Raw genomic sequence first — 12,763 nt, 5'->3', positions numbered from 1 at the left:
TGCTACATGAGAGCACAAACCTTTGTCAATATTTCAGCATTCTTTCCAACATAGTTTTGCTTCTTTGCTGAAAGACACTTGTCATTATAATTGCTGTCTTTTACTTTTTAATAAATTGCACCCTTTTCTGCTTAGAATGGGGCTGTATGGAAAGCCTTTAATTGTATTTTTAAAGAACATATTTAGACAAAGTCATATCTAATATATCCCATTGAATGGTTGGCACAAAGAACTACAAGAGTACTGCTAGGAAGAATTAAGAGAAACGGGGAAGTTGGGGCTGTATTGGTAAAAATATACTTGCCTTTTTTACAAGTATTTAAATATTTTATGGCATTTAATTAACACTGATTCAACAAGGACAGACTTGTAAGGTGAGAGAGTGTAACCACACATCTACATTTTCTAAAGGTGTCAACAATATGGGTGAAATGCGCATTTTTTTACATATATACACACACACATACTGTACATATTATAAGACTCAAAATGCTATGAAATGCAGTTACTTTTCAACATCTGAACTTGGATTCAACCATAATCTAGTGCAACATAATATGCCTATCATCAGAGACTATTTATCAACGATACTGCTTTTGTTTTATTTGAAAAACTTATGACCTGGATTTCCCCAAAAAATGTATATTAAGTGTCTTACAAAACATCATACAATAATTAGAAACATATACATCAACCAACTGTTGTTGATGGACAGGTTTGATAGACAGCAAACATAGTCAGTGCATGGTAAGATCTCTTGTAGCTGGGCAATTGACTCATACTACCAACATAGAAGGATCTTAACTACATTTCATGTGTAGAAGATATTTGGCAAGGTGAATGTTTTCAGTAGTTTGGATGCACTGATTGTGCTATTTTTGAAGAAAATATTGAGAATATCTGACACAGCCCTAGAATATATTACGATAAATTCAGCCAAAAATCGTATGATTCAAGAAATAAAGCAACTGCAAGTGATTGTTTAAAAAATCACATTTTAAAAATGCAAATACATATTAGCACAAAATGAACCCAGAATATAATAAAATGTATGAATGTTTACTGCTTTTTCTATCTTGTAGCAGTGGATACTAGAAAATACAAGCAAACATGCTGGTTCCATTTAATGCCAAGATAGTGATGCACAAACCTTATTATTAAAATGGCCTCAAGAGTGTGACGTGACTATAATTTTGACCATGAATCACATAAGTGCTTGCAGGAGTTCAGCAGCCAAAGACAAAGACCCTGCTACCCATTCTAAACCTATGAATTGCCTTCAGATAAACACAGCTTGTCCTTCAGCTTACAGATGCTAATCAACTTCTACTCAACACAGGCTTGTTTCCCCCCCACAGGCATTAAAAATGCACTTTGTATAGTAGAAAGTATATAATTCATGACAGCAGGGACAAATTACCTTGACCGACTAGCTGACACTGAGGAAGGGAAGTCATTACCTTGACTTTAGCTTTAAGCCTTTATTTGCAAACATTGAAATCTATGGAGGAGGAGAAACCTGTCTTTTTCGTTTCTGTATTCTGAAGGGAGATCAGTACCAAAACACCTCTCAAAGCTTTTGTCTGTCTCCCCTTTAAATAGATTGTGTTCATTTTGAGCTTTTGTCTGTCTAAGACCTCTTTGAACAAATGGTACAGACAGTCTCCGCTTCTGTTTTTCTTATTTGTGTCATGTTTGTGCATTTCTTTTAATAATGACATATCAGGTAATGCTCTTAATTTACCTACTCAGCCTGAAACTGCAGGATGGAAATAATATCTATGGATATGGCTCTGTAGGGTAGCAACAGTCGCTTTGGGCTACAAACGCTAAAAATAACTTGCTCTCAGCAGCAACTCAGGTATGAAAGATTCAGACCATTCATAATAACAGCAATTAAAAGTACCTAATGGGATGGAAATTCTCCTTCCTTCACATTGCCAATTTCATTTTTAAATGACAAAGACTCTGCAGTCATTTTTAAGCACACACATAGCACAGTTTCTTTATATTTGTTTAGGATGCAGCCATTTGAATGGCTAAATAAGGACGATCAGTTAATCATAGCTAAGCAATGTCAGAATTTTATGTATTTCAATCAATGCAACCCCAGACCAACCATCCAGTTTTAAAGTTGTATTTTGCAGTCCTTATTTACAAACTGATCAGGATATGTTTGTGTGTCTTGCTGCAGCCCTTGGTTTGATAGCAAACCTAGGTCATGGGAGATCTGAGAAGAGCAAAGGCTTGGTGGCACAGTACATATTTCTGCATGCAGAAAAACCTGATTATTATTATTATTATTATTTGATTTATATCCCACCCTTCCTCCCAGCAGAAATGATTCAGTCATTTAAAAGGATCTCATGTAATATACCTGCAAAGACTTTTCTCTGCCTTAGGCCTTGGAGAACTTTGCCAGTCAGAGTAAATGGCACTGCCTTATAGATGGATTGAAGGCCTGACTCAGTGTAATCTACATATGTGAATATGCCAAAACAATTCAGCAGAGGGTATCTGCAAGCAGCTGTGTTAATATCAAGAAGAACCCTTGCATTCAGGGCCGGCTCCAGGAATGCCGGGGCCCTTGGGCATCAGCCTGCCCTGGGCCCCTCCGCTCCCCTTCCACGATCCGTGGCAGGAGCCATGCTACAGATTGCAAGACAGTGCAGAGCTTTTGAGCCACCCGCTGAGCTGCCCGCCATGCCTGCCATGCCCGCCATCCCCCCCTTCACCTACCTTGCTCTATTTCTCTTTGCGGCCGCAAGTGCAGGGTTACCATCAAACAAGATGGCAGCTGAGGTTTTTGTAAGGGACTGAAGCCTCTACCGCCATCTTGGTTGATGGCACACAGTGTGCGCATTGCTGCCATCAACCAAGATGGCGGCAGAGGCTTCAGTCCTTTACTGAAACCTCGGCCGCCATCTTAATTGATGGCAACCCTGCACATGCAATGCATGCAGCCACAAACAACAACAGAGCAAGGTAGGTGAAGGGGGGATGGCGGGCATGGCGGGTGGCTCAGCGGACGGCTCCTATCCTGCGATCTGCGGCTTCTGCCGTGGATCACGGAAGGGGAGCAGAGGGCACCTCAGGAGCTCCTGTAGCTGTGGGGCCCTCAGGCCAGTGCCCAACCTTGCTGCCCTTTAGACCTGGCCCTGCTTGTGTTCAACAGTTCAGTCAGGCTATTGACAGCAGAATCAGTTGTAGTAGACATGCATGTCTAGGGCTGTCAGATCTCTGGTTTTTACCTGGAGACTTCGGGTTTTTTGGGTCCTCTCCAGGTCTCTGGGAGAGTCACCTTAATCGCTGGACTCTTAGCTTTCATTTTTAAAAAATTAAGTTTCTAGGTGGTCTGGTTCAAAAGATATAAACCAAAATGTCAGCCCCCCCTCGCAACTTCTGTTAGTACCTCCTGCTCTAATCCCTACCCTTTCGTGTTTAGCCAATACGTGAAGTCAGGATTGTGATTGACAATAGCAATAGCTACACCCAATTTCAAGTTCCTGTTCCTTTTCCTGTTTGTCTCACATTAGGAATTCAGTGAATATATAGCTTTCAGCAGCATAAAGAGTACTTTTTCTGTACAGGATTGGGACTTGCCTCTGATTTTTTAAAAATCAGTTAGGCAGGACTTACTTGTCACTGTTTTTATTTGGCAGGAAACTAATCCTTATTTTTTTTTAAAAAAAATGTTCTGCAGTGGCCAACTGGTTTTGACAATAAACTATTATATGGGGTGTATGTATTTTTACATCTCCAGTGTGTGTATATATGGAATATTTCCAACAACCCTGTGAGGTAGGGTTGGAAACCAAGGCAGCTCACAACAAGAAATAAAGCCATGTAAAATCCAATAACCATAAAACAAATATAAAACAGTTGCAAAACAGCTTAAGTGGAATGATTCTGAATTTTGGATTGGGTGAGTGAAATTCCTTATCATTGAATTGCAGTCCTTCCATGTCTGAGTAAGCCCCATTGAATACATTGGGACTTGCTTCTGAGTAAACATGCATAGGATTGCACTATAAATATCTTTACAGGTTGTGTAAATAATAAACATCTTTGACATTCATGCTTATATAAATATTTATTCATCCTATGTTTTGATATGTATCTGATTTCACACTATGGATATAAATTATTATTTACAAATGATTATTTTGTCTACATTTTACATCTGCTCTTCTTCCTTGGAGTGGTCATGGTCCCCCTCTGTTGTTTTCACCCTGAGGGGAAGATTAGGCTGAGAGATGGTGCATAGCCTATGGTCACCCAGTAAACTTTGTAGCTTATTTCCATTTTAAAATTTAATTAAAATGATTTATACGCAGGCAAAGTTTATGAAGTAATGGAGATCCACATAATACATTTAAAGCATATCCAGCTCGCATTTAAAGTTCATGACTTTCCCCAAAGAATCCTGGGAAGTGTAGTTTCCCCCTCATAGTTACAGTTCCCACCACCCTTAACAAACTACAGTTCCCAGGATTCTGCAGTGGGATTCACGTGCTTCAAATGTCTGTTGAATATGCTTTAAATGCATGGTGTTGATCTGCCCTAGTATGCTGTGCATTCATTAGTGAATCCAAAAAATCAATTAAAAAAAATTAAACACGGCTGTTGCTCAGTTGTAGGGCACATGCTTTGCATGCAAAGGTCCAAAATTCAATCTCTGGAAGAGACTATTGCCTGGAATCCTGGAGAGCCAATGCTAGTCCATGTCAGCAGTACTGAGCTAGATGGTACCAAATGGCCTGACTTGGTACAAATGAGGAAAGAGACCCAAGGGCCACAGTGTCTCTGAAATTTATTTATGTATTTTATTGACAACATATATATACTGCTTTGTTGTAAAAACCCTCAAAATGGTTTATAGAAGGAATTGAAACAATGAAATTATTGGCAAAAATAGTTAGACAGGTTGGAAGCCTCTCTTAGACTTTTTGTTGAAAGATCAAAATAAAATGATGATACTGGGATTTGACGATTAATTAAGACAGCCTACGGAGAAAAGGGATTCTGTATGTATACATTAAGGGACAGGTTTGATGTATATTATATACTTATAGCTGATCTGCGACAAATCGGAAGTCAACTATTTTATTTTTATTTTTTGTTGATGTATTGCTATGTTTTTTTGACTTTGTTTTGTTTGTCTTTTGAAAAATTTGAATAAAATTATTAAAAAAAAATAGTTAGACAGGTATTTAAAAACATTCAAAATAATAAAACCAACAATGAGTTAAAAGCAGATAAAGAACGTAATAGCTTATACATGCCTGGGTAGGCTTGCCTAAACAAAAATGTTTTTAGTAGTTGCCAAAATGGGTACAATAAAGCACCTGCCAAATGTAAATTGGCAGGAAATTCCAAAGCATAGGTACTGCCACACTAAAGGATCAATTTCTTACAAGAGCAGAACAAGTACTATGTGGAAACTGTAACATGGAAAACACACTTTAAACTTGGCCTGGTAGCAAATTGGCAACCAGTGCAGATTTCAGAGCAGAGTTATTATGTGCTGATAGGGTCTCACTCATGTCGGCTATTGTGCCACAGCATTCTGCACTAACTGCAGCACCCAGGTCAGGTTGTGCTGCATGGGGATTTCTGTGACCTTTGGCTGACCACCTGCCAGAATTTGTTTAGTTTTAGTTAGGAATCCTGAGTGATTGTGGGATGCTGAGTTTTCTGTCTTACTCATAGGAATCTTGTTGTGGTTGGTATGGTATTGCATTTGGAAATCATCACTGTCTTTTCTTTTTCTATTTGCATTTCATTTACCTCTGACCTTACTCCCTTACATCCACAGAAACAACAAAAGTGGTTCCATGTGGACTGTTTCAATTGCTGTTGTTCCCAAGCTACTGCCTGTGAAGGTAGACCAAACCATGTGTGTTTTCTCTCTGCCAATTATTACTCACTGGAATTGGGTTGGCTGTCAAGCTGAATTTATAGCAGACCACAGAGTAGGCAGGAAAGAGTACAGGATCTTCTTAACTCTTACTCATTTCTCAAACCTCTCACTGCAGTGAAGGATCAAGTCTGTAAAGAAGTTTGGAGCAGCCATGTTAAGAGGTAGGGGCAGGATGTTCCAGGGGTTGACAACCCTGCTTTGATATGGATATCGTTGCAATGATTAGTCAAGCTACCAACAGCAAAATCCTAACAATATCTACTCAGAAGTAAGTCCTGCTGAGTTCTATGGGGCTTAGTCCCTTAGTAAATGTGTTTAGAATTGCAGCCTTCAGGGGCATCCATCTTTACTCCTGAGTGCTCCCATATAACATCTCCACAACATTAGGCTTCCTTCTTCCTACAGTGGCTTTCTGGTAACTGTCCTGGGAGCACTTAAACCCTTCTTGCCAGAAGCAAGTAAACTAGATTACCCAGGCTCTCTAAGCAGGTGGGAAGGAATGATCTCGTCACTTCAGCTGGACCTAGAAACACTCTCATTTAGCTAAGATTTCTATCTTAATTTCCCATAAGACAATTTTTTTTGTTTGAGTGGTATGCTCCAAGCAACTGTGGTTGATGGTTGATGTATAATGCTTAATGACATCACTAGGGCCCGCCCTGTGGCATCACTAGGGTCCACTCCCATGACATCACTAGGGCCTGCCCTGAAATCTCAGGGATTGGGATGCTTCTGACCTGGCAACCCTATGACATGCCCAAGACTTTTACAATCCAATTGACTATAAAATCTTGTAGAATAGACTGGACTAATTAGTTTAATCACCATGGTTAGGAAAATCTGGTGTGCATCGATATCAAAGGTGAAGAACCCGTTAGTTGGATCCAGCCTATGAAATAGTTAAAATAGCTACAATCTGGTTTTTCCTTAAGCTATTAGCACTGACAGTTTCAAGTACACATGATTACAGAATAAAGAAAGGGACTGTCTACCTGCTGTCAGAACTTAGCTGATTCTGCTCAATTTTTTTTAAAACTCCCCTGGAGTGAAAAAATACTAGATTCTGAATATTTACTGCTGGGTCTTTAGACATGCAATTCATCACCCCAAGAAAAAGCACATGGAAGCCAGGCCAAGAGAACTCGAGGGGATTGTAGACAAACACAGAGGAAAGCACGCACCTCAGGCCACCATTCTCCATTATTTATCTCTGCTTGTCTTATCCCTTTTTAGTGGCTTTAAGCCAGAACAGAAATTTGAAGTGTCAGAATAATATAAGGTTTATGGAGGGATATGTTTGTTGACAGCAGGACATGAATCTTGAAAAACAGGACATCATCATGAATTGAGTATTTCGCTGATGCTGTTGAGGGAAACACATATACTTTGGGCTCAGCTACTACACCTTCCTTATATAATAATCTGTATTCATAGCAATATAATGCATAGCGATGTCTCAGAAGTCACTGTCTCCAAAGCAGTAACTGCTGATGGGCTTCAGATGTTTAGTGCAAACACAGCTCTTTCTGAGAACATTTGGCTTTAATGATGATTAAGTATGTTCTTCTATTAGCTGTTGGTCTCTCTCTCTTACATTCCTGCTTCTTTTTTTAAAAAAATGCAATACGTTTAATATATATATTAATAGCTTTGTTTATATCATGGTTAACCTCTATGGGACTTCTTGATGGATAGAAACTTGAGGTATAAGTGGTTTAAATTTTGTGTGCAGTAATGCTTGAGTGCATATAGTTGAGTGAGTAAATTATTGATAAGAGTGCTTATCAATGGTTCCTTCTCAAACTGGACAAAGTAACGAGTGGGCACTGGGCCCACTGCTCACCAACATTTTTATTAACAACTTGGATAAGGAGGTACAGAGCATGCTTATCAAATGTGCAGATGATAAAAAATTGGGAAGGATAGCTAGTACCCTGGAAGACAGAAACAAATTTCAAGGGGGTCTTAACAGACTGGAGCATAGGGCTGAAAACAACAGAATGAAATTTAACAGGAATACGTGCAAAGTTCTACACTTAGGAAAAAGAAACCAAATGCACAGTTATAAGATGGGGGATACTTGGCACAGCAATGCTACCTGCAAGAAGGATCTTGGGATTGTTGTTGATTACAAGCTGAAAATAAGCGAACAGCCTTTTGGCTTCAAAAAAGGCAAATGCTATTTTAGGCTGCATTAACAGAAGTATAGTTTCCAACTTGCATGAAGTATTGGTTCCCCCCTATTTGGCACTGGTTAGGCCTCATCTCGAGGACAGTGTCCAGTTCTGGACACCACATTTTAAGAAGGATGCAGACAAACTGGAACAAGTTCACAGGAGGGCAACAAGGATGATCAGGGGACTAGTCTAGAAACAAAGCCATACGAGAAGAGACTGAAAGAATTGGTCATGTTTAGCCTTGAGAAGAGAAGACTGAGGGGAGATATGACAGCACTCTTCAAGTACTTGAAAGGTTGCCACACAGAGGAGGGCCAGGATCTCTTCTCGATTATCAGAGTGCAGGACATGGAATAATGGCTCAAGTTGCAGGAAGCCAGATTTCAACTGAACATCAGGAAAAACTTCCTAACTGTTAGAGTGGTACCACAATTACCTAGGCAGGTGGGAGGCTCTCCAACACGGGAGGCCTTCAAAAGGCAGCTGGGCAGCCACCTGTCAGGTATGCTTTAATTTGGATTCCTACATTGAGCAGGCATTGGACTCAATGGCCTTATAGGCCCTTCCAACTCTACTATTCTATGATTCTATCGTTTAGTCCCCGGAATGTCCAGATAGGACTGGAAGAGGCCCTTGTCTGAAATTCAAGAGAACTGCTGCCAGTCTGTGTGAAGAATTCTGAGGTAGACTAACCAATGGTGGCTTCTTGTTCTCCTGAGTTTAATTATCTGAGGTTGTGTTTGCGTGAACAAAGGCAAGCAGCATCAGGCACCTCCATAAGGCATTGTTAATAAGAGTATTTCTGTACAGTTCACACTCTTGCACATTATTACAATAGTAACATTCCTTAAGTTTTCTCAAACAGTAGAATGATGTTCAGTGACTTTATAAAGGCCATTAGATGACACCTCCCTCAAACTCAAATGTTCAGTAAATTGCAAGGTTATTTTTATACAGTCCTGTATTTATTTAAACATACAATATTTTGTTACTGAGCTTTCACCCTATGTTGAATTTGTATTATTCCTTCCTATAATACTGTTGCCCTAAACCAGTAGCTGCTTATGGACTCATGTGGAACTTGCATCACTTCATCCAGGCTTCGCATTCATTTCTATGGAAGGGGCTACCCTCTTAACTGAAAATGACCGTGGAAGCTCACTGGTGCAGGAACTCTGTATGAACTCTGGATCTAGTTGTATATTTTTGGCACTCTATGGCCCAGTGGTGTTGATATAGCATAAAACCCTAACCTTCTTCTCTCTTTTCCTCCTCAGCCACTGAAGACCACCTTGAAGAAAGCTGAAATAATAAATGAGTTGGATCCAGGCTATTAAGTTAGCTGCTTTGAAATCAATGTGAATAGTTAATTATGCTCATTTAGGTTCAATGGGATGCAAGTTGACTTAGCCTAGATCCAATCCAGCAAAACAAAATAATTAAAAACACTTATTTGCCAGTGGAGCAACCAAACAATTGTGGTTCATCTGATCAATGGTGCAAAAAGAAAAAAAAACCTGCTTCTTGATTAATAAGAATCTATATAAATGAAAAGTTGGGTCCATCTACACAGAACAGCATTAAGAAATGATAATGTAATATTTTGAATGTACTGTATTTGAATGTGTAATTTACAATGAAACCTGCAAACCTTTCTTTTATAATCTTTGTTCTTTCCATACAACTCAATAATAATGAATTGTTAAGAGTATAACTCAGCGTATGTGTCATGTCCTTGAGGGCATTAAGGACTGCCTGCTGAGCATCCTTAAATGTCATTAAAATCAAAGCCAGTCATCACTGAAGTCAAAGCCGCATAACAGAACATAGACTGCAAATTGGCGCAATGTTTGCCAACTGATTTTTCTGATGACTCCATACAACAGTTTTAAAAGTTTGATTTTCCACAGTCTCATCCAATCTGATGCTGCAATGCAAATGAACCCATACAAGATAGACCATAGTTATGCCATATTCAGTAGGGGCACCACAGAAAGATGCAGCAGAGAATGAGCCAAACCAATAATTGTTTGCTTGTATTTATCATTGCATTTATATCAACCTTTTCTCTTAAGAGATTAAGATAGCATACATGGTTCACTCCCTCCCCATTTTATCCTCACAACAATCCTGTGAGGTAGGTTAGGTTGAGAGATGGCCCAAGTTCACCCAGTGAACTTTATGGCTAAGTAGGGATTTGAACCCTTATCTCCCAGGTCTTAGTCCAGCACTCTAACCACTGTACCACAGTGGCTCTCACAACACACTGGCTCTCTCTCTATAGAGATAAAAAAAACCCCAAGAACTTTCACTGAGTGCGGGGAGATTTGTCTAAAGTCAGTAAGGAAGACAAATAATTATCTTGTGAAAAAAACATTAAAAGTATCAACAAAACCCATATATCTTATATTAAGGAGAAAAACTCCAGATATGGATTTACAAATAGTGAACATTCAAAAACTATATATAAGTCAGATATACAACATTGTCATTGATCAGACTAGCACTGATATGGAAAATTGCAGCATCTATGGATGCTTAGGTAACAATTAATGCTCTGGCTGACCACCACTTTGGTTCATGCAGAGTTGAAGGAGTGGCAAAGCCCTGGAGTATTCTGGATTACATTTCCCATTTAACACCACCTGTTTTCTGACTTGTTGTGCCTTCCTAAGTACTGTGAGATGTGGACCATCTTTTTTGGCACTTTTGGAGGAACAGGCAGACCCTGAATTAAATGTTAATTCATTTCTTGGTCGATTTCCCTCATGCCCAGCAGAACAGTTCCACTGTTCAAAGACACCATTAAAAAGCAGAACTAGTTTTTCTGAGTGTCAGCAAGAAATACACACACAGCATGAGATCACCTCATACCCAGACCCTTCCTTTTTGCATTGATTTGTAAGAGAGAAAGTGTGTTTAACAGAAGATTTTGAGACCCAAGGGGGCAATCTGAGCTCCAGCATGTACAGTGTATAACTACACTCTCAAGGAACACAGCATAGGACTGCAGGTCACAGATTGGGAAAGGAGTCTGTGTCTTTGTGCAAACCTTGAGGCAAAGAGATTCCTTCCTGCTTTTTGGTCAGAGCTCCTTTACATCACTTCAGGTGTATTCCACTTCCCACTCCTTGGGCCTAGGATAGGTAATCTCTGCTACCTGTCATTTGTTATAGAGGAATTATTCCTTTTATCTCTTTAGTTTAGACCTATTAATGGGTTAGGATATTAATTATGAACGCTGCCATGCACCCAGTAATTTTGTATCACTATTTTTCTCTTTTCTTTCAATAAGAGAAAGCTTTGCTTTAGCCTGGTTTGGACCTGTATTTCTTGGGTTATACACACACTATTTAAGCACATTTCAGGACAAAGCATATGGTTTATCCATAGCAAAAGACCCCTTCCTCTCAAGGAGGCGAGTTTAATGGGATATGAGGGTGGCAGGTTCACACACACAGATTCCCAAAAGACATGTGTGTTAACAACATTGTCATTGATCAGACTAGCACTGATATAGAAAAATGCAGCATCTATGGATGGTTAGGTAACAATTCTACTTGGACTCACACTCCCCTCCTTTAGCAATGGAACAAGGCTTAACTTCGTACCTGAGGTCCTGAGATCCATCCTCTGACCTGAGATCAGAGGAGGACCTCAGGACCTCCCTGCTCCCTTTGTGGACCTAGTCAGGCCAATGACTCTATTCTGTGACATTATTCAACTCCAACACCACATATGCCTGGACTTGTATCCCTCCTGCTGCTGCTGCTGCCTGAAGAAGTTCTATGCTGGGAGAAGGATGGAATTACCAGCTGAAATGCAGATCCAATGTCCAATGGATAAGCCAGTCACAAAATGTAATGTGGATGGACAAAGATTCAGGGTTGTTCAGGTTTCTTATTTCCACAACAAACACGAAAGTTACTCATCTGTTATGCACTGTACATACATGATCCCATGAGACTGCATTTCTTTTTTTGTGGTGAGTCATTTCCTGAGCACTTCAAGCAGGTCTGCATTAGTCAAAGAAAGCAATTGCCAATTAGTTGGGAAAGCACAAAGATATTCTGACTCAACAAAACCAACTTTATCTTCACACTTGCATCTGCAAAGGGAGTGATGGGGGATTGGTTATGGGGAAATTATGCAATTTCTGGAAAGGGCTTCTAACAAGCAGCTTCTGAGCAAAACAACTATACTGTAAACCACTGTAAATATTAACAGACTTCACATTGGTCATTTAAAATAATCACTACAAGTATTACGAAGAATCAGTATTTCACTAGCGCACACTACTGGTCATTGATTTAAGAGAGCGTCCCACATTATCTTGGACTTTGTTTTTCCAATCAGTCTTTAAACATCCTGCAAAGTTGCCTAAAGTTTCTTTTTTCAAGTAATGAATAAGCCAGATCATAAGTATATGATTTTAAATAATTCAAGTGCAACCATAGCAATTTTTCATTGCAATCAACTCTTAATTTGTATTATGTAGTAACATTGTCAGATTGGCTAATCACTGATTTGCGAACAAAAACAGCAGCGCATACTCAAGTCCAGACCTAAGGGGTAATTTCATTCACAAATATGTTACTAGGATATGTGCATATATAGATATATCATCCTGTCCTTTCCTGAATATGATGTGAACAGAAACAAA

The 12,763-nt window shown here is 39.4% G+C and overlaps 1 protein-coding gene and 1 long non-coding RNA gene across 6 annotated transcripts in view; one reads left to right on the top strand and one right to left on the bottom strand.

Annotated features, from left to right (window-relative positions):
- The window catches only part of KCNB2 (potassium voltage-gated channel subfamily B member 2), a 306,908-nt gene that overhangs the window by 99,742 nt on the left and 194,403 nt on the right, over positions 1-12,763 (bottom strand). The gene's annotated exons all lie outside the window — the stretch shown is intronic.
- On the top strand, positions 1,560-9,717 carry LOC133372537 (uncharacterized). Of its 2 annotated transcripts, none has more exons than XR_009759503.1 (3): positions 1,560-1,726; positions 5,819-5,885; positions 9,378-9,717. It is a non-coding gene; the product is annotated as an uncharacterized LOC133372537 (long non-coding RNA). The 2 variants fall into 2 exon arrangements; XR_009759502.1 differs by having other exon boundaries at positions 1,560-1,861.

The sequence above is a fragment of the Rhineura floridana genome, chromosome 1, assembly GCF_030035675.1.
Source record: "Rhineura floridana isolate rRhiFlo1 chromosome 1, rRhiFlo1.hap2, whole genome shotgun sequence".
Taxonomy (NCBI): Eukaryota; Metazoa; Chordata; class Lepidosauria; order Squamata; family Rhineuridae; genus Rhineura; species Rhineura floridana.
This window is presented reverse-complemented; position numbering and strand designations above follow the sequence as displayed.